This window comes from Lissotriton helveticus, chromosome 3_1, assembly GCF_964261635.1.
Source record: "Lissotriton helveticus chromosome 3_1, aLisHel1.1, whole genome shotgun sequence".
In the NCBI taxonomy this organism is placed as follows: Eukaryota; Metazoa; Chordata; class Amphibia; order Caudata; family Salamandridae; genus Lissotriton; species Lissotriton helveticus.
Genome location: NC_136061.1, coordinates 2,076,672,221 through 2,076,699,595, shown reverse-complemented (window position 1 = coordinate 2,076,699,595; position 27,375 = coordinate 2,076,672,221).

The following is a 27,375-nucleotide window of genomic DNA, read 5'->3' as shown; positions in this document are numbered from 1 at the left end:
GGGAAATGTATAATTACAGAAACCAACCCTTGCGTGTGTGTGTGTGTGTAAGAGGACAGCCTGAATAGACAGAATACCAGAGGGAACATCCTACTGTTATTTGTCTCAACCCAGTTCCCTTTGTGTTGTGAAGGGTCGTTCTCTTTTGTTTTTTGGAATCAGTAATGTCACTGACCATGTCAAGAGTGATGTAATATGTGCTATCATAAGCAGTGCATTGACGGAGGCATAAGTTATAGTTAGCTCAGGTAACTATAACTTCTACATTTCTATGGTTTTGTGCGTGTGAAATCCGAGCCTTCCAGTGAGGCATGCCAACTGTTCCCTCTGTGCGAGTCCCAGCAGGGGGATGAGTAATATGTTCACAGATAGTACTCACAGCCTCTTGGTTGCCAAGGTGTGCCCTCTGTGGATCCTGCTAACCTGCTGTCCCCCTCTTGATACAATGTTGCTGTGACAGGACTGCAGCAAGCGGCATCCTCCTCCACCAGAAGTGAGCCCCTCCGTACTCTGTCATCATAGCAAGAGGCATGGTCAGTCTGAGAAAAGGGTGGCATGGTACAAGAGTGCCACACATTCCTTAAGCTGACACCGACACTCATGAGCCAGGGCAGCACCAATTTGTCTACATTCTTGAGAGAAATCATAATTTAAAGTCCACACCTGACCCTCGAACTTACCAGCGCAGGCACCACAACAGTTTCCTCAGCAGCACTGCTTTTATCACTCCCTCAGAGTTGGAATTGCTGCTAGTTGTGTCTGCCGCCCTCGCAAGTAAGGAGTAGTACTGCCACAGCTAACCTTTATTGAAAACTGAGGAGGAAAAGAGAAGCAGCATTTTGGGCCATTGGAGAGACAGCCACTACCTATTCCACACCATCAAACTGTTTTCACAGATTCTCAAGAAAATAGAGATAAAAAGACTGAAAGGAATTGGAAAAGACAAGTGGAATAAGGCCCTGCCAGAAAGAGCTATAAATAGCTAAACAGTACACACATCAACACTACAGGGCCAGCCCACACACGGTGTGAAGTAGGTGTTGAGGGTTTTGTCACCAGCTTTCAGTATGAGCCTGAGAATACCGGCACCCTCCAATCTATTAAGAGTCACCCCAGTGTTCTTGCACTGGATGCACCACCCAAGGAGTGAAGAGAAAGGTCTATGTGGAGTAAAGCACCCTTTTGACTTTGCATGTTGCTGCATGCTGAGCTGCCTAAGTGCCTAGAGGTTGGCCCATATTTCAACCGGCGATGACCCTAACAGTAAGAGGCAGTACTTTTGTAACATACATAATTGCATGAAATGATCTCAAAAGCAGGTTGCTTTGAGTGAAAGCATTTTTCCCATTCCAACAGTATTCCAGCACCCAATGGCAGACTCACGATTCAATGCGGAAGTCGAGCTGATCAACAAAGGAATACACCCAGTTTTCCATCTGAAAGAGCTTGAGTACCTGCACTGACACAACGAGTGTGCGGCTTACGTATGCGGCAGCCGTGACACCAACGGACACTGCGCTGCCAAATGGGAGACTGCTACCTGCAGCGTCGGATTGCTGGCACAGGAATAATTTTACTAAAGAAGGGGTTTGGTTCTCTGAAGATTTAAGAGTCTTGTGGTCCTGAGGAGAACCCCCAAATCAGTCTGGTTCGAAATGCGTCGACCTTGTTTCTTGCTTTCCCATGTTAAACATAATTGTCATTCAAATGTGAATAGCTAAAGATTTATTGTTTTGTTGTTAATATGGCAAATCATATCTACATGAAATCTGGAATATATTGTATTTAGTAATTTCTGTCGGATATTGGGAACAGGAATATTATGGTCCAGTTTGTGGGTCACGCAACAGCGAGTTTGACCCGCACTGGGAGTGTGGATGTATGGTGTGAGAGTGTGTGAAACTAGCTTTTGGCCAAATTTGTGAGAGGTACGTTTGCTGGTGTACATTGAGTGGGTATAGGTGTCTGTTGTAAATGTCTTGTATCTAATGTATATAGTTCGTCCATTTGTATTATATGAATTTATATGCCAAAAAATCTGTTTTTGGGAAAATCAATTGAGAGTTAATAAGTGAAATAAACCATTTAATGGTGCAATTAAAAAAGTGGATCTTTATGTTTTATTCATAAGGTCTAATTAGAAGTATTTGGTGAGTGTAGTTCAGTACTGGCAATCGTTTTGTTCTTTAGACTCCGAAGCAGCAGCATCACACCTGATACTTTGCACTGCTGCAAATCACTGGCTGCATCCATCAACAGGACCCTTCGCTCTCTTCCCCCTGCACGCCAAGGTGGGAATGATGCCTTGTGAAGAAAAACAGTGAAATGAAACCTCCAAGACTCCATTACACAAACCCAGGAGCATTCAAGAGAGGGAACTGGGTGATCTATCATAAGAAAGGTGCCTGACTGGCTATAAAATGACAAACTTTGTAATACTCACCTAACAATACCGTGCACCAAACCTGTTTTCTGGAATTTCTGTGCTTGTCCTTTTTGGGGCAATTATGTGCATCCATTTTGTCCAATTGTTGGCGAGGTACTGGATGGAGGGCCACAGTTTTGGTATCATTTTAGGATTCAATGAGTTTTTGCTCATGGGTCACCTGACTTTTATTTTGTAGGTCTTTTTGGTCTTCCCCCTCACTTTGTCAAAGCTGTTTATCTAGGGTTACTGATTTATTGCACCATTTTGTATTACCTAGATATAGCTTTGGGACTGTCCATCATTTGGTGGACTTCCCTACTATGAAACCCTGACCTCCAGATTCGATTCCCTGTACCTGTATTGGGCCGAGCAAGCAAAGTACAATACATTGTATGGTATTGTGTGATTTTCTATTCGAATTTTAGGAGTTATTATTTAAAACCCCTTCAGGTAGGAAGTTACATCAGATCACATATTGCCACCCTGATACTTTTGCTTAACCTGAATGATAGTAGGGTTTGTTTTAATGTTGCACTTTTTATCTCAAAAGCAATTAATGCACGATAAAGCATTATGTTTTGTTTTTTAAAAATCTTTTTATTAACATAAACAAAAGAAAAGCATCAGGTGACATGCATTACTTTCACAATAATCCATTATACATTTCCATGTAGCAAAATAGTTTTAGGATAACATTAGGGATCACAGGGACTCCAATGCTACAGTTTCTTCACCAACATTCGGTGGAGTACATATATCCCCCTGTATACATTCCAAGCTCCCCAGATTTTCCCCCATTTCCCAGGGCGCCCTCTGGCAACGTACACTGACCTTTCCCTGAACATGCACCAGTCTAGATCTTCCATCCACTTCCCAATCTGCGGCACCTGGCTGGCACCTCACAACTGAGCTATATTACGCTTGGCTATCATGCACGCCAGGGTCACCCACAGTTTCCCGTGTGAATTCAGATCGGTTGGCTCCCATACATTTAATACACAACGTCGGGTCTCTACCACCAACTCCACCCCCAATACATCTCAGATTTTCTCGTGAATCTTAACCCAATATTCCTGTATTGCCGTACAGTGCCACAGAACATGCATGAACGTTCCAGTCTCTCCACATCCCCTCCTACATTCCCCACTTTCCGCATATGTACCAACCGTGGACCTGTAATGTAGGTTCTGTGTAAAATCTTCAATTGCACCAGTCTAAGTCGCATTTAGATGGCTACCACTTTCGGGGAGGAAACCGCCTCTCTCCAATCTTCGTCGTCCAGAACCAGACCATCTGCACCCCACTGCTCCCTAATAGTCACCAGGGGATCTCCCATGTGGTTGATCAGTTTTTTGTATATCAGTGAGATAGTTTTTGTTGGAAGAAGACCGTCCAATACCCGGTCCTCTATTGGGGAGGCCTCTGGAAGCTCAGTGTCTCTGGGAACATTTGGGAGTAGGGCGTGCCTGACCTGGGGGTATCGGAAACGTTTGCACTTCTGCATCTGGTGTCTTTCCTGTAGGGCGGCAAACGTAAGTATCCCATCCTTCCCCCCACAGGTCCTTGATCTGTGAGATCCCGATGAGGTCCCACCTATCAAAGCACTTCGTCCTCCACAAGCTACCCAGTCTCTCCGAGCTCCACAGTGGGGTCGCCATAGTAAGCCTCCCCTCCCACTGAAGACATTGATTAGCAGCATGCCACACATGAATCGTGTGCGCCGTCGACCCAATGAGGGGAAACCGACCATTTCTAGCGTATAGTGCCTAGTAAAATCTCCCCCTGGCATCTGACGGCGGTCCATTGCGTATCCGGGGTCCAATGTAGACCAATAGATGGAGTGGTTTATTGCCGCCAACTGGGAAGCCCAATAGTATTTCCGGAGGTCCGGCAAACCGAACCCTCCGTCGTACCAGGGAAGAGTAAGCTTGGAGAAAGCAATACGGGGTCTGCACTCCCAGAGAAGCTGTCTCTGGAGGGACTCTATATTTTTTAAATACAAGGGGGGCACCGGATCCATAGTGTTTTGGAGCGCATATAAGAATCGGGGGAGAGTCTTCATTTTGAATAACTCCGCACAACCCCACAGGGAGAGCGGCAATGACTTCCATCTCGCCACATCCCTTCGGAACCTGGCCAGTGGGGGCTCCAGGTTTTTATCATATCTCAGTTTCAGATCTTTGGTCACAAATATGCCCAGATACCAAAAACCCACCGACTCAATCCGTAATGGGCAGGAGCTTGGGACAACTGGAGGGTCGCCGCAAAAAACAAAAAGCACAGATTTCGTCCAGTTAATGGCGAAACCAGAATATCTCCCAAATATGGCAAGGATGTCCATAAAGTTTATCAAAGAGACCCGGGGAGTGGTAAGATAGAGCAGGATGTCATCTGCATAGAGCGAGATCTTGTCTTCCCACTCGGGTGTCCCGCGCAGTCCACGAATCGATCGGTCCTAGCGGACCCATGCTGCCAGCGGCTCAAGCGTCAGCGCAAATAGCAGTGGGGAAAGGGGACATCCCTGTCTAGTGCCTTTTTCCAAAGGAAAATCTACTGATTTGTGGGTATTTACCACAACCCTGGCAAGGGGACAAGCATACAAGAGACGGACCCAGTCGATAAACTCCTTACCAATACCCATCTTCCCCAGGACTGCGAACAGGTAGGGCCATTCAACCCTATCGAAGGCCATGATCGCATCTAATGACAACAGAACTGCTGGTCCATTTATGCTTGACGCGCCGCCCAGAATTCCATGCAGTCTCCTCAGGTTGAGGGCTATATTCCTGCGTGGCATAAAGCCAGACTGATCTGGGTGGACCAGGGTCGTAATGACCTTGACCAGCCTGGTCGCCAGCAGTTTAGCCAACACCTTGGGTTCAGCGTTGAGTAGTGAGATTGGCCGACAAGAAGAACACAACGTAGTGGGCTTGCCATCTTTATGAATAACAATGATATTCGCTACTCGTTGGTCATATGGGAAAGCATTATGTTTTTAACCCCTTGGGCGCGGCTGCGATTCTGCGCCTGTGCGGCACATTCCAACCGCGGGTGCAGTCATGACTGCCAGGAGTCGTCATCAGCACACGAGCACTGTGTGCCATGACGGCTCCCGGCCGTCATCAGCATGGAAGGGCTTAATGGTGGAGGACTGAAGCATTATTGATTTGATTTGATGTTTATTAACTATTTTGTTTATAAGTATGAAGTTATTTAATTATTTTAAGTATTGTCTAGGACAGTGTCTACAGGTTTTAATTACTTGTATTTTTTTATTTCTGAATCCACTTTTATAGTTGTTTATATATTACGAATAAAGTTTTTGAATCAAATCGAATCGATTAAACTGAGTTACACAAATCAATATATCCATTCCCCATTGCCGAATGTCACAAAAAGCTTCTTCATTTGAATACTCCAAATTGGAGGGAGGTCTCATGTGTATCCAAAGCGGCATTCAAAGTTGTTACTTGAGGATCTGCAGAAGCTAGAACTAGTTCAGTAAGACACCTAATCAAGCAACTCACCTCTACTCAATATCGATTGGACTGTGTAGGGTTAAAGGGAAAATGCACCTTTCGAGAATCTTAACCTTCACACTATCCAGGAAAAACCTGTGGGAACTTGAAAGAATTACCAGGATATCTGTAGACCTAAATACTAATGTCTGCCTTGAAGCCGTTTTCTCAAGACATAGCTGTTGCATTTCTTGGGCTAGGTACTGAGAAGGATCAATTGGGATCATAATCTGTTAAGGACTGAATACTGTGAAGATCTGTTAAGTTTCTGTCTTGCTTGCCTGGGGAAAGAGCAACTCCTTCCTGTAGCCATTATGCTAACTTCCACTTTATAGTAGAGGTGAAAGTTGCAAAGTGTCTCCATAAGAGGATCCCAATTTGGAGAAATGAGCATAAAGAGAAAAAAAAACTCCACAGCAATCTTGTAGTTGTTTGAAGTAATTAATTAATGCAGTAGTTGATAAATAAGGCACTAAACTCTTCCCCACATTTAAGAAGAGATAACAGACAATATATACAATGAAAGCAACAAAGGGAATCCCGGCTGGAAGGAGCACAAATCAGGGACAAAAATAATAGCACATGGTGATGAACATGGTAAAAAATATTAGAAAGTAGGTGTTATGATGCATCCATCACTCATTAATGCTTCCTTTATACAGGATACAAATACAATGTGACATTAAAGGAAAAGCCTCAACTTCATCATAGATTGGGAACCTCAGGCAGAATTCTCAGGATAGACCAGCAGCTTTGATTTGGCCATATGTCTCTCTGTTCTAACTCCTGCCTTCAACTAGGCATGTGAGGAAGAAACCCTCGTTTGACATCTTTTGTCTGATGCAGTACTCCCTAGTCTTGCTCCTACTCTTCCCATCTAATGTACTTCTGTAATTGTACTTCTCAAGTAGTTGAGTACCCCTCTAGGTGACTGCACTAGCAGAAAAAAAACGCAGCCTAGGCCATGCGATGAGCACCAACTCTGAATGTTCACCATCTGTGGTAAGCTCTTAACATAGACATAACAAAACAAGGCACAATACGCACATCCACGCTGAACACTGCAGTTTATAACTGAACATTGGATGGGAAATGATGCTCTAACCATTCTACATAAGACTATTCTCAAAGGATACCCAACACTCTACAGAAACCCACCAAACAACAGATGTGGTGGTGGACTAGCACTAATCTATAAACATTTACAATTCACACAACAGTACGTGATAAAATCCAGGTGAAACTGGCCATAAATCTGAATTCTCGTGACACACAAACATTTACAAAGAACTGCTTCAGTACCTTTTGTCAATCCACAGTTAAAGTTTAACACGCATTGTGGATATATAATGTTCACTGCAAACACTGCAGTCCTTACACTTTACCCATAGGGAATGATGCACTCCTTTGGAATCCAAATAAACCCAAGCGGGCTGATGCATTACAGCCAATGAATAATTTAGGCTGGGTTCATCACAAAAAATGTATGCTTTCCAACTTTTCTTCCTTTTTAAACATTTCATATAAAAATACAAGTCTGGCTAAGAAGATTTTTATTCAAACTAATGAAATTCCAGTTTCCAGCATCAGTTGATTTGTATAGTTAAGAAAAAGGCAATGTACTGTCATTTTAATTGTCATCTAAAAACATTGTTTTATTTTGTTTAGAAAAAGTGGCTGAATAATCATTTGTCCTGATGAAGACAAAAGACTTTGTCGAAACGCGTTGACATACACAGCCCAACTCTGCAAAAACGGAGATACCTAAATAATCTTTTATTATCAAATTGTCAAGAACTTTTATGATGCATCACACAAAGAATTGATAAGTTTTTATGGTGTAGATCTAATGTATAGATCTATATGTATTATCTCTTTTACATATCGAAATTAAAAATTATTTTTTGATATCATTACAGTCCATTGCACTAATTTCTTGTTTTGATGTCGATATAATATGTTCTTTTAAATAGCCAGTTTCTTGTGTTCGAAGTCTGCCTGGGCATATACCTTTACACAAAAAAAATGGGTTCAATTTGAGAACAGGCCTTCCTATGTGCCGATGACTGGCTAAGTCAGACAACAGCCTTTCTTTCTCAGCTTTGACGTGCACATGTTACAAGTTACACACAACTTACCCAGAGCCAGTAGCAGTCCAGAGGCAGTTCACTTTACACTAAAAGTTGAGGTTACAGTGCATATACCAATTTCCAAGAACATTACATTGAGCGAGTACTTGTTCAGGAGGTTTACACCGCACCAGAGTTAACAAAATAGAGATTTAAAAAGCGAAAAAATTGGGTTTTCATCTGCAGAACCCATATCCCTGCAGTTTGACATAACTGGACTACACAGGTAGCTGTGTGCTTTCTATTCCTCTCTCAATAGTGTCCACTTAAAATCCCACGATAATTCAGGCTCAAACTCATGTGTTACATATATCTTAGTTTTACCAAATTCGCAGTGCAGGTTTCTCCAGGAAAAACCCAAACCAAATACTATCCCTCATTCCGATCTCATTATCTCCGAATGTTGCAATAATTTTGCACTAGGACAATACCATATCCTGCAGTTTTGTCTTTACTCCCATTACTTTCACATTTCTGAACAAAAACTCAGCCGGAATAAAATTTAGCCCATTTCCTTCATGCACATGAATATAATCTGATTATCACAGATTTCACTAAAATCATGGTACTGGCAGCATTACTCATCTTCTTAAATAAGTGTTCAGTATTTTTTGACTTTCATATTGGTGTGTATCGAGAGGTATGCCCTACAAATATATATTTTATAACATAAATGACATAAAGCTACAATAACATTTAAATGTATTATGTATTTCGTACAAGCTTTCTACCACAAAAATGTCTGCTTCAACATTTCATTACTCAAACTAGGTTTGCTGTAATTTGTAAAGTAAAAGATAAAAAAACACATTAACAAGCGAAGACAAGAGTAACAAAGACAAAGTCAGATCTCAATGTCAGATAATGTGGAGCTAAACACAAGTATAGTTATTTTAAAAGATAGCCAAATTTCATGATGTGTAGGCCTTCAAGACATAATCGCACATTTGTCTTCTTGCTAACCTCACAACTCATTGTAATACTAGATTTTCACAAAGTAAGTACACGACTCTTTGCTAATGCCACACCTTGGTGGTTCCTTCTTTACTGGTTCATCATGGATAAGCATGGCAAATGTTGAATTAAACCTCATATAATTGCTAAAGCAGGTGTTTTACTTAATACACAATAAACCATTGGTTCTTTCAATACCCTAATCCGAGATATAATCTGATGGATTGCATCATAGCCCCATTTCAACCAATTTAATGCATTTATTCTATTTTGAGCAGAGAATCACTGATTAGGAGCTATTCACCGATGATCAAATTTAATACATTTAAAAAAAATCTTTTTTTTAAAACTCTTATTATTGAACATAAACTCTATACAGCATAAAATAGAGAGTGAGTCAGCAATTGTTATCCTTCTATAAATCTTTGGTTTGGTACATTTCAGGATAAACATTTCTATCCTTTCAAAAGTGGCGCTTTGATGGCCCATTGTCATTTGGAATGCGCACCTGCATCTCCCTATTTTCCCTCTCTTCCCCCATTCAGCCATATCTCCTGTACTCTCGCCAAGCCCCCACACTTCTCCCACTTTGTAGGACAGCATCTGCCTTGTATTTCACTTGTTCCGCCCCCGTTACCAGTCCAGGTCCGTTTCCCAGATCACAATAGCTGGGGGTACCACTAAACTCCACGCCTTTGCGATGTTCCTTTTGGCCATCCCCACTGCCAATCTTAGCCAGATCTTGGTGTATCTAGGCCATGTTGTTTCCCCGGTAATCCCAGAATCAGCCATTTCGAATCCAAATGCACCTCCATCAGCGTGACCCAGGACATTATCTCTGTCATTGTACCTCAGAAATTCTGTGTAAGTGGGCCTTCCCAGAGGGAGTGAAAAAAGGTTCCTTCAACACTGCATCCCCTCCTACACTACAGAAGCGCAACCCTGCCAATTCTACGCAGTAGCGTCTCTGAATAGTATGACCAGTGTAGTATTTTCAGTTTGACCAGTCTGAAAAAGGCACGTATGACTATTTCTTGTGGACTCTGAAGAGCCTCAGCCGAGTCCTCATTGTCCAGGTCACCAACTCACCCTTGCCATGCCTTTTTCGGTGGCCCAAGTGGGCAAGTTGACCAATTTGCGATAGGGTGTTGACACCCCTCTATCTTGCAGTGCCACCATGAGAACTTGGTCCTCCAGGGGGGAGTACTCAGGCAGTTGCTCACCTTCCTGCATGTGACATTGAAAAGAACATGATCCAGCTGCAAGTTTAAAAAATGCTTGGAGATAGCTAATGCATATTCTTGTTTTAGGTCTTCAAATCAGATAATGGCTTTGTCCCTCCAGACATCGCCCAAGTGTTGTATGCCCAGCAATTCCCAGGTGTTAAAACCCTTGGGTCACCCCACTTCAGACAATAAACAACTGTGCCATAGTGGCATCAAGCCTGAGAATCTCGTGGTCCAGCCCAGGCATCTTGTGGCATCCCTTCAAACCCTGACTACCGTCCTTGTATGCAGTGGTATGTCTCTGTCCCTCCTTGCCCTGTAAAGAAGATCCTTAAATGTCCCATCTACCCTGTATGCAAAGTTGTAAAATAACATTTGTAGCTTAATGTATTGCAGATGCACAACCATGTTAATTGTGAACTATTTAGAAAGTTATACTTGACAATGTATTTATACTGAGCAAATGTTACATTTGCTAAATGTCTATATATGTTTTATAAAGACGTGACTGTTATCTTACACTAATTTTGGAGCATTCGTTATTCTTTGTATTTGGATATCTCTGACCTTTGATTCTTTAAAGAAGACCATTACAGAAATGTTACAAATAAAGAAACTATTTTCCTTTAATCATTTGTAAATATAAGAGGGTTCTGAAATATCAGCATGCATTACAATAAGTAATCATATGAAACTGTGTGGCAAGCTTTTCAAACCTTATTTTTCACTTACTATTCAATGTATAATTACACTTCAAATACTTATTTTATAAACTTTAATTAGGTGTTTTCAGTTTTTACAGTAAACAAAAATAACCATAAAATATCCATGTATAACAGTCGTCGAAAGTGATTGTGCATATACAGGTAATAAAATGTAGCTAAGATCATGGAATCTTTTATCCTCCTTTACCCCTCAGCTTACTCCTTCACATGTTGAGGTCTAATGAGGATCACTGTTACTAACCCTTTAATGCTTCTCCTCCCAAATTAGGGGATCATGCCCAGTTCCGCATCTGCGTTTTCCCCTGTATAAATCCATCTAACAGCACTTCCCATGTTTTCAAGTTGTCCTGTACTTTTTCATGTTTCCTAGTTAATTTGATAGGGATTTCCTCTGTGGGGGCCCATTCCAGGACATCTCTGTGCCACCTAGACAGTTGAAGTATGCAAATAGTCATCCATCTCATTGCCACCCGCCTCCTTACTAGCATTAATGCCAATTTATGGAATTTATGCGGCATCTTTTAACCTTTGGCTTTGGCAATTATGCAGTCTGTTACAGGGCTAAGTTCCAGTATTCTGCCTGTGGTGGTTGTTAATGTTGTGAAAACTGTCGACCAACATAGATGAAGTAGGGTGCATTCCCACAAAATTTCAAATACTTGAACAAGCTCACCAGCTTATAAATCCAAATATTTCTGAATATTTTTATCTCTATTTTAATATCTTTTCAGTTCAGATTTTTGCTGCTGATCAATAAAGCTGGATTGTTTTAAATTGGTGCTCTAGTGCTCATTAATTATTTCCTTTTCAATTCATGAATGTCCTTCAAACCTTAACAGTGTGTATTACTTTTGCTGCAATTGTTTCACAATCCAATCTGTTCAAATTTAAACAAATTCTCCAGAACTCTTAGTTTGGTAATCTCTTTTTAAACTTGGTATAGCAGGTGTGTTCCAGTCACTGTGATATAGCAACAATTATGTCCAATGTGTAGATCTGATTATACTTCTTCCAATCATGGTAACCAATGACATTCACTCACTGTTATTTCACAAAAAAAAATATAAATAAAGGAAGAAGAGTAAGAAGGAAGGAATGAGAGAGAATGAAGGAAAGAGCAAGAAAGAAGAAAAAAGAGGGAAACAAGGACGAAAAGAAAAGAAAGAAGTAAAGAAAGGAAAGAGACAAGGACATAGAAGGAAAGAAAGAGAAGAAATAAAAGGGAGAAGGAAGGAAAGGAGAAAAAAGAAGGAAAGAAAGAGAAGAAAGTAAAGAAAAAAAGGAAAGCAGGGCTGGAGGAAAGGAAGAATGAAAAAGGCAAATGAGAGAAGGTAAGAACGACAGAGAAGGGAGAAAGAAAGAAAGAAAAGGATAGAAAGACAAAAGAAAGAATGAAGGAATGAAAAAAGGAAAGAAAGAAAGCATGAAAATAGAGAAAAAGAGACTGTTTTAAAGAAGCTCTTACCGTGAGGAGCTTTGTGGATGGTGGAGGACCTGCCCGCTTTTAGACCGGACCTTGGAGCCTGAACCTCGCCGCACCCGCTTCGCGGGTGCCGCAGCGCCAGGAACGAGTGGGGCTTCACGCTTGACCGGGAGGAAGTAGTCCAGGCACTGGGCTAAGGCTGACAGCGGGGCTGCGAGCGTTGCAGGGACTCCATATCCCAGGAGTCCCTGCGTGACCGTGCGACACCTTCCGCTCCGCTCTCCCTGTTGTCCCGCCCCCGCCCTCTGGAGACCTTTTAAACCCCTACTCCCTTGCTTTCTGTGGGACTGTTTTAAAGAAGCTCTTACCGTGACGAGCTTTGTGGATGGTGGAGGACCTGCCCGCTTTTAGACAGGACCTTGGAGCCTGAACCTCGCGCAGCGCCAGGAACGAGTGGGGCTTCACGCTTGACCGGGAGGAAGTAGTCCAGGCACTGGGCTAAGGCTGACAGCGGGGCTGCGAGCGTTGCAGGGACTCCATATCCCAGGAGTCCCTGCGTGACCGTGCGACACCTTCCGGTCCGCTCTCCCTGTTGTCCCGCCCCCGCCCTCTGGAGACCTTTTAAACCCCTACTCCCTTGCTTTCTGTGGGACTGTTTTAAAGAAGCTCTTACCGTGAGGAGCTTTGTGGATGGTGGAGGAACTGCCCGCTTTTAGACCGGACCTTGTAGCCTGAACCTCGCCGCACCCGCTTCGCGGGTGCCGCAGCGCCAGGAACTAGTGGGGCTTCACGCTTGCCCGGGAGGAAGTAGTCCAGGCACTGGGCTAAGGCTGACAGCGGGGCTGCGAGAGTTGCAGGGACTCCATATCCCAGGAGTCCCTGCGTGACCGTGCGACACCTTCCGGTCCGCTCTCCCTGTTGTCCCGCATCCCGCCCACTACGGTCCCTATATCCCAGGTCTAACCTCCCGCAGCGCGGGACGCAGCTCGGGGCGAAGACCGGGCAAAGAGCGGGCCGTTTGAGGCCGTTCGAGGACTGAGAGAACTGGACTGGGCCACCCCCCTTGTTTAAATTGTTATCACATGTACAGGTTTTAACTGTATTTTATTCTGATATTTATCATGTGCTCACGGGGGACTCGTAGCAAAACTGCTAAGGGAGGGCTAAAACCTAATGGGACACTCGATGATTTCATTGTCAAGACTAATATGGCCATCGACAATGAAATCTCTAAAATGCAACATAGAGTATCATTGGAGTTAGAGGCAGCGCGAAGACTATCTCAGGATTTAGTATTTTCTAAAAAAATCATCTTTAGGCAACATTGCCTCGGCCAAAACTCCTGAACGCCTATCAGGCCCCCAGCCCTTGATAGTAAAGGCGGATATCCATCATTCCTCACCAACCCCTCCACCGGAGTTATCATCTATTCCTCTGTTGATATCTCCTAAGCCCACCCAGATTTTGTTGTCTAAAACCCAAGGCGCAAACTTAGGTATCCCCAAACAATTTGACATGCTAAAGCAGCCAGCTAGTGTTAATAAAAGGGATGCTGCACATATAAGAAAACGTCTTGCCAGATCAGCTTATGCCCGGAAAAAGGCCAAAATTGCGAGGGCGCATTTCTTCAATAATCGTCGTCTCCTGACCTCAAATAGAGCAGGTACTAGTGTTCCGCTGGCCAATACCCGCCTTACTGGTGTGGACATTGGTATCAGTATAGATAGTATAGATTTAGATACAAAAACGGGGGAATCACTCCCAAATCTTGTTGAGGGAGTCCCAGAGGTATTGCTAGGCGAGTCTGGTAAGTTACAGTGGGGTGATGAAGATTTTCTCAAAATTGTATGGGACACATTGAAGAGGCTTTTATCCCCCCTGGAACTTCGACTCTCACGCATTGAAAATAATCTATTAGAAATGGATAAGACAATTGTCACTCTAGCTAGTCTTAGCCTAAAGCAGATGGAGGCAAATACCCTACAGGGTGTTGAGAGCATCCCACAGGCTCCAGCTGTACTTACATCGGCCCCGCCCCCGCCTAATCCTAAACCTATACCCAAACCTCGCACTAAGGATTGTAACCCTTTAGTCATTAAGCCCCTATCTATTGTCCCAATCCCCTGCCCTCCACAAGTTAAAGCACCCATAAAAATGGGTTCTCAGGTTATTGTCCAACAACCAAATAAGAGTGGGAACCCACGTACATACTCCCAGGGATCTAGAAATGGAAACAGACATAACTTTCGTGGGGGCTATATTGACTTACCACCAGATGCCAGACCTTATGTTGTAGTGTTGGCAGGTGTGCCTGTTTTGGAGCCACAGTCTCAAGAGGATCATTGGTCACTAAAGAACAAGGTTATTTATTGGCTTAATGCAAATAGACAACTACCGAACCACCTTAGAAGTAACATCTTAATGGTCCGCAGGGTACCTTGGGTAGGCCCTTCATCTAAGTCTATCCCGGGTGATTGCATTGTTGTTTCCTTTGCAGATCCAAGGACAGCTCACCATCTGTGCTCATGGGATGTACGTGGCGATAACTCTGGTATTATTGTCAAACCACTTACCTTCTTTTACCCCCCACGACCACACACAAACTCAGGAGGGAACTGGTCCACAGTCCATAATACTACGCGGGGTGGACGAAGGGAAGGTTGGCAGGGTCAAAATGGCTGGTGGGAAGGGGTTCCCACTTCGAATAGGTTTGGTTGTCTGGATGAGGTTGATTGACTCTGGAGGGCTAATGTTCCAGCTTATAATCCTGAATCCATCCCTATCCCTGTGTTTTCTGCCTCTACCCTTCTAGAAGTTTGTGTAGAAAATGTTGCTCCCATTGAAGGAGCACGTCCTGTTCCAAGTCCTGCAATTAGGCTCACCGTCTCTAATCCACCTGAAACATATGTTGTTAGTGATACACCCTTGGAAGGCCCACAATCTAACCCAAAACCTGTAATTGGCTTCATTGAGACCAGGGTTGAAGAAGCAGGCTTATCAGAGGTAACACCTTTTAGAGATTTAGTGAATTCGCCCAAGGTGGTTTCCTGTGACACAGCTGGGCTAAGGGGATGTATATTACCGCCCCCTGTTGCGCCAGTACTAACGATCCCCCTAGCAACTCCCTTATCGGAAACATTTAACATACTGTCCTGGAATGTTGCAGGGGTCAGGGGAAGCATGAATTCAGAAGACTGGTTGGAGTTTGTGGACAAATTTGATATCATCCTACTACAGGAAACTTGGGCACATGAACCAGTTCATAGAGTAGGTTTCGTAAATTTTTTCAAACCAGCCATAAGGGGTGGTAAAGGGCGAGCCTCAGGGGGTCTGCTGACTTGGGTGAAGCAGTCATTCGGATACCACCCATCTGAGATTCCTGTAGACAATCCGGACCTCCTGGTAATCAAACTGAGCAAAGATGGCCATCGGGACCTGATTGTTATTAATGTATATGCACGAGGGCTCCCAGGGGGTCGCTGCCCTGTTGTGTTGGATGTATTGGACCACCTTCTCGTAGGACAGGCCAGGGAAGACCTTATCCTCCTGGCAGGTGATTTAAGCTGCACTTTTGAGCCGCTATATGTAGCCGGAGACAGCTGGGGCTCTGCAGAAGACGCAGCTTGGAACATCCCTGACTTGTTGCTTAATAAAACTGTTAAAGCTACTGAGGCCGCGTTGAACTGGATGGCTCTGTGTCTTACCCAGGGGCTAAGGGCAATAAATGGTCGGTCAAGATCGGATTTGGGTGCAAATTACACCTTTGACAACGGATTAAGGAAAAGCCGGATTGACTACTTTTTGTTAAAGCTGGAATACTGGCCATTGCTGGTAGATATGGAAGTGGTACCTCGCCCAGAAAGCGACCATAACCCTCTGGCACTTAATTTAAGGTTACCAGGTTTGAAGAGACTAAAAGAACCTGACACCCCCCGGACAGGGGACGTTCTCCTGACCAATGATCGCAGGAGGTTAAAATGGTCCAGGCTAGCGGGGGATGAGATCTTCCAGGAGAGCGTTGAGATCGTGGTCTCTAACATGTTTAACGAAATCACGCGCGAGGAATTACAGGGGGGGGGCTCTGTAAACATTGTTATTGACCTTCATGAGCGCTGTTTTAATGAGCTCAAACTCCTTCTCTCTCTACCAGGTCAGAAGGGTACTGTTAAACAGAATGCAACCCGTCAGAAATGGTATAACAAAAAGTGCAGGGAGGCCCACAGACATCTTGTTAATGTGGTTAAGTCCCGGAACATGAGTGCGGTTAAGGCAGCAAGGGTGCGATATAAGAAAGCTCAGTGGGAAGCCAAACGGGAGTGGGAGGATATGTATTGGTCCGATCTTCTGGACGCCTCCACCTCAAACAACCAGCTCAAGTTCTGGAATTTAGTGAAATGGGGCAAGGACCCTGACTCACGTATCCCTACAAACCATGTATCTCCCGAAGTTTGGGTGACCCATTATTCGGCTCAATTTAGTGCTGAAACATCTGAACCCCCCTTTAAATTGGACGAGGTACCTCTGCCATCCATCCGAGGGGAGAAACTTACCTTCTCGGAAACTGAGGTAGAGCTAGCACTTGGCCTGACCCAGCGGGGAAAAGCACCAGGGATGACCTGTTTAAAGCCAACCCCGCTCTTTGGGTGCCCTACATAACAAAGATCGCTAATGCAATAGCTAAAGGGGCAAGAATCCCTAGGTCGTGGAAGGGTGCGGAGATACTCCCAATCCACAAAAAAGGCGATAGGTCTAATCCGGGCAACTACCGCCCGATTAGCCTTATCGACTCCCTCCAAAAAATTATTGCACGCATGGTTCTGAGTAGAGTTCAAGGCTGGATTGAACAAGAGGATATTTTATCTCCCATGCAAGCAGGCTTCAGATCTGGAACGAGCACCATCGATCAGGTGTTCAGATTTTGTCTGATCTACTGGAAGGTGGTTCTGCTCGGCGGTGGTACCATCTTTGCCGCATTTATTGATCTGAAGTCTGCTTTCGATCTTGTGCCGAGGGATAAATTGTGGTGCGTCCTGAGGGACTTAGGTCTACCTAGGGAACTACTTGATCTGATAGTTAAAATGCACGAGGACAATTACGCAAGGGTGAGGTGGGGAAGTCAGGGACAAGTGTCAAAATCCTTCCCCGTGACCCGTGGTGTTCGTCAGGGTTGTGTCCTGGCCCCAACACTCTTCCTGCTATTCATTGATCAAGTGGTCAAATTCTTTGCAGACACCCCCACTGACGCCCCTTTGTTGGCAGGGACAAGGTTTCCAATGCTTATCTTTGCTGACGACACCCTACTCCTCTCAAAAACACGCAGTGGTCTGCAGCGGGCGCTGGACCGCTTTGAGGAGTTCTGTGCTATCAACGACCTCAAGGTAAACGTTGGTAAAACCAAGTTCATGGTTCTCAATAGGAGGCACCTTGTCCGGAGCTCCGTAAGTTTGAGTGGAGTCAACTTGGAACAGGTTGAAACCATGACGTACTTGGGGGTCACTTTGGACCGTCGCTTGGGATGGAAAGATCAGTTTGGTGCCCAACAGCTTAAACTTGCCCGACTCACTGGTTGCCTTCTGAGTGAGCAAAGGAGATCAATTACTAAACGGGTTACCCCAGGGCTAAAAATCTATGACACCAAGATCAACACCGCAATTTTATATGGTGCTGATCTCTGGGGATACACTGACCTCTCCAGCCTATTCAGAACTCAGTGTAAGTTCTTAAGGAGCTTGATTGGGCTACCCCAATCATCACCTTCTATACCCCTATGTTTGGATATGGGATGCAACCCAATCAATGAGATGGCACGATTTAGACTGGTGGCCTTTTGGAGGCGTATATGGACATCCCCCGACCTTACCCTTTTTGCTAAGGAATTGACAGAAGTTAGGTCAATTGGGGGATCAGGGAGAATCCCTTGGTTAAAAAGTGTAAAAACCATTCTGATTGAAATGGGACTAGAACATCTGTGGACATCTCCAAGCACCAACGCTTTTCCTTCCAAACAGGACTTCAAGGCATTGTACTGGGCCTCGGTCCGTTCATTGTTAATAGCGGCCTCCAGCTCTGTTGGTCTTACGGGAAGGTTTCTGACCATTAAGTTGGATCCCTCCCGTGAGACCTACTGGGATATCATCACCAAACCGCTGGACAAGAAACTTTACCATCAGTTTCGGGTAGGATCACTGCCATTGAATTCCTTCACAAAAAAATGGGTTAATGGAGTAACTGAATTTTGCAGTTGGTGCACAAGTTATAAAGAAACTGAGGGTCATTTCCTGTTTGCCTGCCCGATCTACTCTGTGCCTCGAACAAAATGGTTAAAACCTTTGTTCCAGCACCTCCCTTTTAGAAGGTCTTCGGAGGCTATTCAGGTTTTAAAAACCAATACCTCAGAGACGATTGTGGTGAGTATAGCCAAATTCCTAGGGTGGGCCTGGGCTATCAGGGCAAGAAGCAGACAAAACCTTCATCAGGGCCTCTTAATCCTCTCATAAAGGCTTGCCCATACCTCTTCTAACTAAATTCAGGAAAAAAAAATTGTATATAGTATGAGGTATGTTTCTTGTATACTTTTGTTTGTTTTATAACTTTTAACATGCTATGTTCAGGTTAGTCTTTGTATTTCTGTATGTTTAATAACTTTTTATGATAATGGTGTTGCTATTTTTAAAAGGAAAAATGTTATTATAATGAAATGTGTTTTAAATATTGTCTTTTATGATTTTGTTATCGAAATAAAGACTTTAAAACCTGAGAAAAAGAGAGGAGGAAAGAGAAAAAAGAATGAAAGAAGGCATGAATGAATGAAGGAAAAAGAGAAAGAAAAATGTGAAGAGAGAAAAAAGAAGGAAGTAAAGAAGGAATGACAGAAATTAGGAAAGAAAGAAGGAAGGAGTAGAGTAAGAAAAAAAGTTAAAAGTGCATAACTTAATGAACTGTTTCAAATATACATGATCTGGTATGCTGTGAAATAGCAGCAGTCAGAATAGCAAAATGCTCCAAACTGAATTTACAACACCATTGGGCGGAGATGGGATCGGATAAAGATGGAATGAGCATCAGAAGCGTCATGCTATCACATTGTACTCTAAACACAACGACAACTCTAAGGTAAATCTAAAGTAAAACCAAAAACACTGTCAAAAAGGGAACTATCTTGTGTGCGGATGTGCACCTTGCAAGAGAGAGAAATGCAGTCACTTAAAGTGAAGGTAACTGGTGACTTAACTAAGCTGACCCACTGCCACGTGCTATATGCTGCAATTGTGGAAGCAAAATGTGAATGACAACACAGCAGACTAATGGATGAAGTGAGGTGGCTGCAAGTCCCTATAAGAAAATAAATAATACATATTTTAGTAAAATCAAAATGTTCTTGGCTAATGCTGGGCCAGAAAATTGTGATGGCTTTAAAAAACACCAAGTGTTAGTCTTGTTTTTTTATTCCTCCGAAAAACCAGTTTTTGAGTCACCCATGTTAGATCTTCTATGTTAATATAAATGTTGACTGTAAGATATTTCCCACCATCATTTACACGCCTGACTGCCATGCTGCAAATAGTTTGCAATGAGAAGCCTGAGCAGACTGGTCTTTTGAGAAATCAAGAATGCTTCGTCCATACAAATAATTGAATTCTTCTCTGCGATTGGAGAAGCACAATTGCCCCACAAAGAAGCCGCTATTTACATATGTTTGCCCGAGGAATACCCCATTTTCATTGTTTTGCAGATGAAAATTATAAATCTGAAACATATACAGGCATTAACGACACTTATGAGCGTTTTCGGTGCTTTAATAATTTTACTGTGTTTGAATCTTATAACTCCAGGCAACTCAGGGGACGAATTGAACAATAAGCAAAATTAACTGGAGAGAAACTAGATTTCAAATCATTCATATCTGAAGCATGGCTTTATTGTTTTTTTTTATTATAATAATAATAAATAATGGAAAGTGAATGTAAAATAATGATTAGCAATGATTCGTAAAAACGTAATAATTTAAGTGCTTTTGATGGAGCGAGATAGAAAACAAAATTTTGTTTAAACTCGCAAAGTCACATTTCCATAACATGAATAATAATATTCATAATTTGTAATGTATCGTGTTAATACAACCTAGATTAAACTTTACACATGGGGGGGACTAACATGTGTGCTCATAAAACGTGCATAAATGTTGCATCTTTTTGTTCGTGCAAAATAATAAAATAATTTGTCGTTTTCGTTTTTGTCATTACTAACTGCAGCAAACTTAAAAGAAGCATGTGCTTATTTTGCTTTTCCTTGTCTATGTGATGTCATTTCTACTATTCTAGGTGCACATAAGTTTCATGGATTTATGAAGACTGGTAGATATAAACGCTGCTTTAATTGTTTGCATTTGCTAGGTAACATTAGACTAATCGGGAGGGTTAATTAATTAGTAAACCTAGGGTGGATACAGAATCAACATTATTTCTTACATTAATATTTTTCTTGTTTTTGTTTATTACTAGAAAGCATAAGTTGCCTACTTTTGGGCCTAGTTTGCTTGAGTTTGCTAAAGCTGAATTTTACTTCTGCACAAGTCACGAGAAGCCCATTCTGAAAAAGTGTTCGTCAAAGCTGCATTCACTAAGCAAATCTGACATGCTGTCACCATTTTGTCGGACGTGGCCAAGGTCGGAAGCAAGTGATAAAGGACAAATTTGTCAGCTTTAACTTGGCACCCGCGGAAATGAAATGAACACTGTGAGAACATTAATTTACAATTGTTGCAAACCAAGGAAGCTCCTGGTTGCATTCGGAAAAGACAATGGTCTTTAAGAAACGTGACCTAATGGAACTTTTGAAATATGGGTGACATGTCACTTGTCACTCTCAACCAATGGGACTTCGAGGATTTATGAAAACTTTCCTTCGCTTAGTTTAGCTAGCATAGAAAGGTATAAAAAGTCATGCCCTTAGGGATGGGCTGCCTGCTGCTTTCTGACTTTCCGATGAGGGTGAAGTGCTGCTGGACTTTGCGTGGAGCACGTAAGAATTCTCAAAGAACTTTACTTTATTTTCCATTTATTTAGCTTAGCTAGGGACTTAAGGTTTAGAAATGCTAAACTGCTAAAATCTTACTTAAACTTCGAATTTCTTACAAAAATGTATTTTTCCTCATGAAGCTTTTCAAACATGCTTACTTTAATGCTAATAAAACTACAATAATAAAATTACATTTTGAGATACCATAATTTAGTAAATAAAATCTTACTTTTGACAAACAAGCTGGTCTTGGTTATTCAGAAGTTCAGGTTACTATTAGCTAGATCCCATCGCCAATGGTGGTCGTTTAAATGATTAGGATTTATTCTAATGATAATATTCCTTCCGCAGATGTATAAAATTGTATATGGTTTGAAACTAATGTGCATATAGATTTAATCTGACCACCTGATTCAGTAGGCCCAAAATATGTCATGTTTATAAATGGGTCCATAAATTTGTGTAGAAATTCGTTTATAGGTTATGAAGTTGGGTAGCGTTGTTTATGATATATTTTCTATAGGCCGCTGGATCAATTCTCTGGTAGCAGAAATTGATGGTTGCTAAGGGTAACCAAGGTAATATGTTGGTTGCTAAGGGTTACTAAAGTGTTATGGTATGGAAATAGGATCGATGTTTTAACACATGTTGAGTTTGTTTTTCGTGCTATTTGTAAGCTATACCGGTATAGATTGTGTGGCGAGAAATTAGTCACGCAAGTCATCTGTTCTGTTTGCAGTGATATCGCCGAGTATCACAAGAGGTATCGCCGTATACCATAGTGTTGTCGCCGTGCAGCACAGTGTTAGGGCTAGGTGTGAATCTTGTAAAGTGAGGGTTTTCTAAGAAATTAGAACAGCATGAGAATAGGGACAAAGCGCCTTCCATAAAACTCACTGTGATAAAAGTATTAGTTATATCCGAGCTTGAATGAAGGGCAGAGTAGCGTCGGTACATGATTATCTATAAACAGGTTAGAGTCCTGTAGGGGTACATGTTTTATATCTATAAACAGGTTAGAGTCCTGTACGGATAACGTCGTTATTTTGCTAACGGTGCATGATTTCTATAAACAGGTGAGAGTCCTGTACGGATTTCATGTGTGTTTGAAATTAGGGAATTTTCCGTGTGAAAGTGCGAATTTGATTTCTAATTTATGTTCAAGTGGAACTCTTAGAACTGTCACTTCGCGGTGCGTTCAGAGGAAAACGAGTTCATAATTTTACGTGTTAGAAGGGTGGGGTAAGAGTTACTTTACCGACGATTGAAAATTATCCTTAGTGTGAATAGCGCCGACTATTCCGAAGTGTGGATACTTGAATGTATGTAAACTATCCTAAATAGTGAAACGAACAGATGAGTCCTTATTGTCATTGTTAAAAAATTAATTTACACTGAAAAGTGCCCTTAAAATGGCGCTGTGAAAAGATTTTGTGAAGGAGGGGTAAGCGCTAGGAGTGAGAAGCAAGAAACCGCAGCTGCTGTGTACGTCACAGAGCCGCGCTGGGATTGGGTGACCTACGTCACAAGCTATACTCTGATTGGCTCTTGAGTCTCTAACGACCTGTAAGCTGATTGGTCCTTCAGAAAAATTCCATTTTTATTCGTTGAACAGGAAACTGACGTAGCTCAACTGTCATTGGCTTGTTGGTGTGTTTCGCGCACGGATAGGTTGCTTTGCGGAACATCCCGGAAATATTTTACGAACGATTTTACGAATTAAATTTAACTTTTAAAAATGAGTTATCATTTTAAACATGTTGAGAAAAAGCCAACATTATTTCAGAAACTTAAAAATTTATTTTCACCCGACAAGAAAATCGAAACGCGAGGTGGTAAATTACTTCATAAGTATAAAACACCTGCAGCGTACATGGAAGGTGAATATGGATATCATACTGTTTTATGGTTTGATAGCTGGAAACGCTATACAAAGAACGACGGTGTTTTAACTTGGCCTGATGATGGTTCATTTAATGTAAAGGTTTTGAGAAATTTACGAGAAAAAATGAATGCTCTTACTCCAAAACCGAGACCAACTCAATTTGAAGCTTTAGTTGAATGGGAAGATGAGATGTATCAATTACAAAGAGAAGCTAGTGGAATTAAAAGACCTACTAAAACTCCACCTTGGAGAAGAGAAACTCATGAAGATAGATTGCGAATGTGGAGGCAGGGAAACATGAGTGAAGGATTGTATTTAATTCAGGAAATGGTCATGGGTACTCCTGCTGGGAAATCTATAGAAAGCGAATCTGAAGATGCAGTTATGGAAGAAATATACACTACAGCTAAAAAGAATCAACCTTTGAGACCTCCTAGATCATGGTCTACTCCGGTGGTTTCTAATGAAACTTCACCGAGTGCACCTCCAATTAATGAAACTCCAAAACTTTATCCAAATAATTGTGAAATTATTGAAACTCAAAGAAGACCAGAATTTGATAATGCTCGAAATGAAGGTAGACATTTTGCAATGACTCCAAGAGCAAGGGAAGCTCCAAAAGACTATGCAAGGGAAACAAGAAATGTTGAGGCTGTTGATTCTGCTGAATATTTTAAATCTAAAGAAGAATTAATTAAACGAATGACAAAAAGCATGGAAGCTGTGACAGTTCCAGTAACGATTGGTCCTGTTCAGCCTGTATTTGACCAAAGAGAATCAAACAAAACAGGGTTAACTATTCCTTTAAATGCAGAAATTCAAAAGGCTGCTGAAAAATTTTACTCAGACATATCCGAAATAAACTCTTCGAGATCGAGAATGCCAGATTTAACCTTTAATGAGGATTTATCTCCAAAAACACCAATGGGTGCTATTTCAGATGTAGGGAGTCCTGAAGTTAGGGTGACTACTCCGAAACTTGATGTGGCTAAATTAAAAGCAAATATCGAAGAATTAATAATTGGAACAATTGGTCCAGATAGTTTAAATTATTATCGAGATGATGAACTATTGTTCATTTGTAAAAGTATACAGTGGAAAACTAAAAATAAATATGATCAATTAGAAGATCTAGCAGCCGAACTTGAAATCGATGTGAGTAAACAAAAGAATTTTGCAAAACATTACAGACTAGACTTTTCAGAAAGTGACATTGAGAGTTTGAACTCAATGGGAAGAATAGTGCATATAAAAGATTTGATTGTTTACATCAAAAAGCTGGGAGAACTCAATAAATGGAGAGTAAAATGGACGAAAAAGAAGGAAGATGAAAGATTGGAAAAATTGTCAAAACAATTTCCAATGAGAGAGATTGCAGGTGGAGGATATGTTCATGTCCCTTGGTCAAGACAGGACATACTGCTATTCACAAATGATTTTCCAAAATTGAGGGAGAAACCGGTAGAGTGGTATAGACAAGTGGATAGATTTATCAAAGTGTCAAAAGTTCTGTGGATTGATTTAGATGGATTTTTCGACATTGTCGTACCATCAGATCTTTGGACAGAATGTAAAATATCAATAAGTTGGCCAAAAACAGAACCTGAACGAATCAAAGAAACAGGTGCCCCAAATCCTCTTGTAATGGATTTTTACGAAAAAGTAATCGTTTGGATGAAAAACAAAATTCCACCCAAAGAAGTTGATTGGGTTAAAATAGAAAGGACAAATCAGGAAACAAAAGAATCAGTTCATTCCTTTTATGAGAGGTTACTGTTAATTTTTAAACAATACAGTGGCTATGAAAAATTAGATGAAAAGGACATGAGTCATTTTATCTATAGATTCGTTTATGGACTAAAACCTGAAATTGCAGATATGATCAGGAATAGCATTGTAGGATGGCAATCACTTTCTGTGGATGATATTCTGAGAAAAGCTAAATATTGCAGCGATGAGTTAGAAGTGAGACAAAAGAAGCTCAAGGAGAAAGCCATGTGGGCTCAGGTAAAAGTGGCTGAGCAACAAATTGCCAGCATGGGTAATAAGAACACAAATTTTGTTCAAACTGGAAATACGAACCAGATACAAGGAAAGCTTAAAGGTAATATTTTTCCAAGAAAATTTAGCCCAAAGATTGAAGAGTTGAAACAAAGATTACCTTGTTTTAATTGTGGCGAAATTGGACATTGGAGAGACGAGTGTCCTAAACCTCCTAGAAACTTAAAGAATCCCTTATTAAATCCACAGATGCAGAATGGTGTTGACCTGCAGCAACAGCTACAGATGCAACAGGGGTTAAACGAGTTAAACATTCAGCGACAGCAACAGCAACAGGTGAATAACTGCCAGGATCAATTGCCACAACCACCATTTCCGAATTGTGGGGGAGTTCAAAAATATAATCCAAATGTGGGATTTCAGGGAAATGAACAGGTAATAAGACCGCAAAAACAGCAAAAGCAACAAAGAGTGCAAATGCAAAATGCTTCACAACAATTTTTGTTAACAGAAAGCCAAGACAGTGATTCTGATGATTATTACTGACGGTGCCCGAGAGAGGAGGAAGAGTGTGTTGTTGGAGCCACTCTTGAGGTTGACCAGTCCGGTCCATTTGTAAACGGGAAAGTTAACGATGTAGACATCACTTTTCTAGTGGACACTGGTGCTACCCGTTCTACTGTTAGATCAGTGGAAATTGAAAACCTACCTCTCTCTGGGGATACCATCCAAGTTGTTGGAGTAAGCAATCAACAAATTAAAACTGATTTAACTGATCCAGTTCCAGTTGAAATTGGAAATTATAGAGACAAACACAGATTTGTGGTTTGTAATAGTAGTCCAGTAAATTGCCTAGGCAGAGATATTCTGTGTAAAATGAATTGCAGAATATATTGTTCTCCTGATGGAGTTGAGTTACAAACAATGGAGGAAGATGGTTTATACAGAATGACAATGATGATGATGGAAGCAGAAGAAACAAAATTGTTTCCTGCATTTGAAAAGAAAGATTTACCTGAAGAGCTCAAGGAAACAGTGAAATCTGATATATGGGATTTTACTGGGAACGAGATGGGTCTGATGAAAAACGTAGATCCAGTAAAAATTACATTGAAACAGGGAATAGAATTTCCTAACATTCCACAGTATAAAATGAAAGCAGAAACAATTACACCTATAATTGAAAAATTTATCAAACAAGGTGTATTAAAAGAAATGGAGAGTAGTCCTTGTAATTCACCAATTATGGGAGTTAAAAAGTCAAATGGAGCATTTAGAATCGTACAAGATTTGAGAAAGGTTAATCAAATAGTTGTTCCATGTTGTCCTGTGGTTCCAAATCCAGCAGTAATTCTGTACCAGATTCCACATGATGCTGAATGGTACACTGTCATTGATCTTTGCAATGCATTCTTTACTGTTCCCTTACATCCAGACAGTTATGAAATCTTTGCTTTCAGATTCCAAGGTAAGACTCTCGGATGGTCAAGAATCCCACAGGGCTATACAGAAAGTCCTTCAATCTTTAATGAGTTGTTAAAGAGATCTTTGGAAAACTTGGATTTACCAGGTAGGTCTACGTTAGTGCAGTATATTGACGATTTGTTGATAGCTGCAAAGACAAGAGAAAATTGTGTGACAGACACAATAATACTGTTAAATCGCCTTGCAGAAGAGGGACATAAAGTGTCTCCAGCAAAATTACAATTTTGCAAACAAGAAGTAAAATACCTTGGTCACAGAATTGCAAAGGGAAAAAGGCAAGTAACAGTCGAGAGAATTAAAATGATTCAAGCAATGCAACCTCCAAGAACACAGAGACAGGTCAGAATGTTCCTGGGAATGGTTGGTTACTGTCGACAATGGATAAGTGGATTTTCAGTAATTGCAAAACCACTACAGAGACTGACAAAGTCTGATGTAAAGGATCCAATTATTCTCAATGAAATTGAGATGGAATCTTTTGAGAATTTGAAAAAGAGCTTATGCCAAGCTCCTGCTTTAGGTATGCCGAATTATGAGAAAGATTTTGAACTGTATTGCAGCGAGAGAGAAGGATGTGCATTGT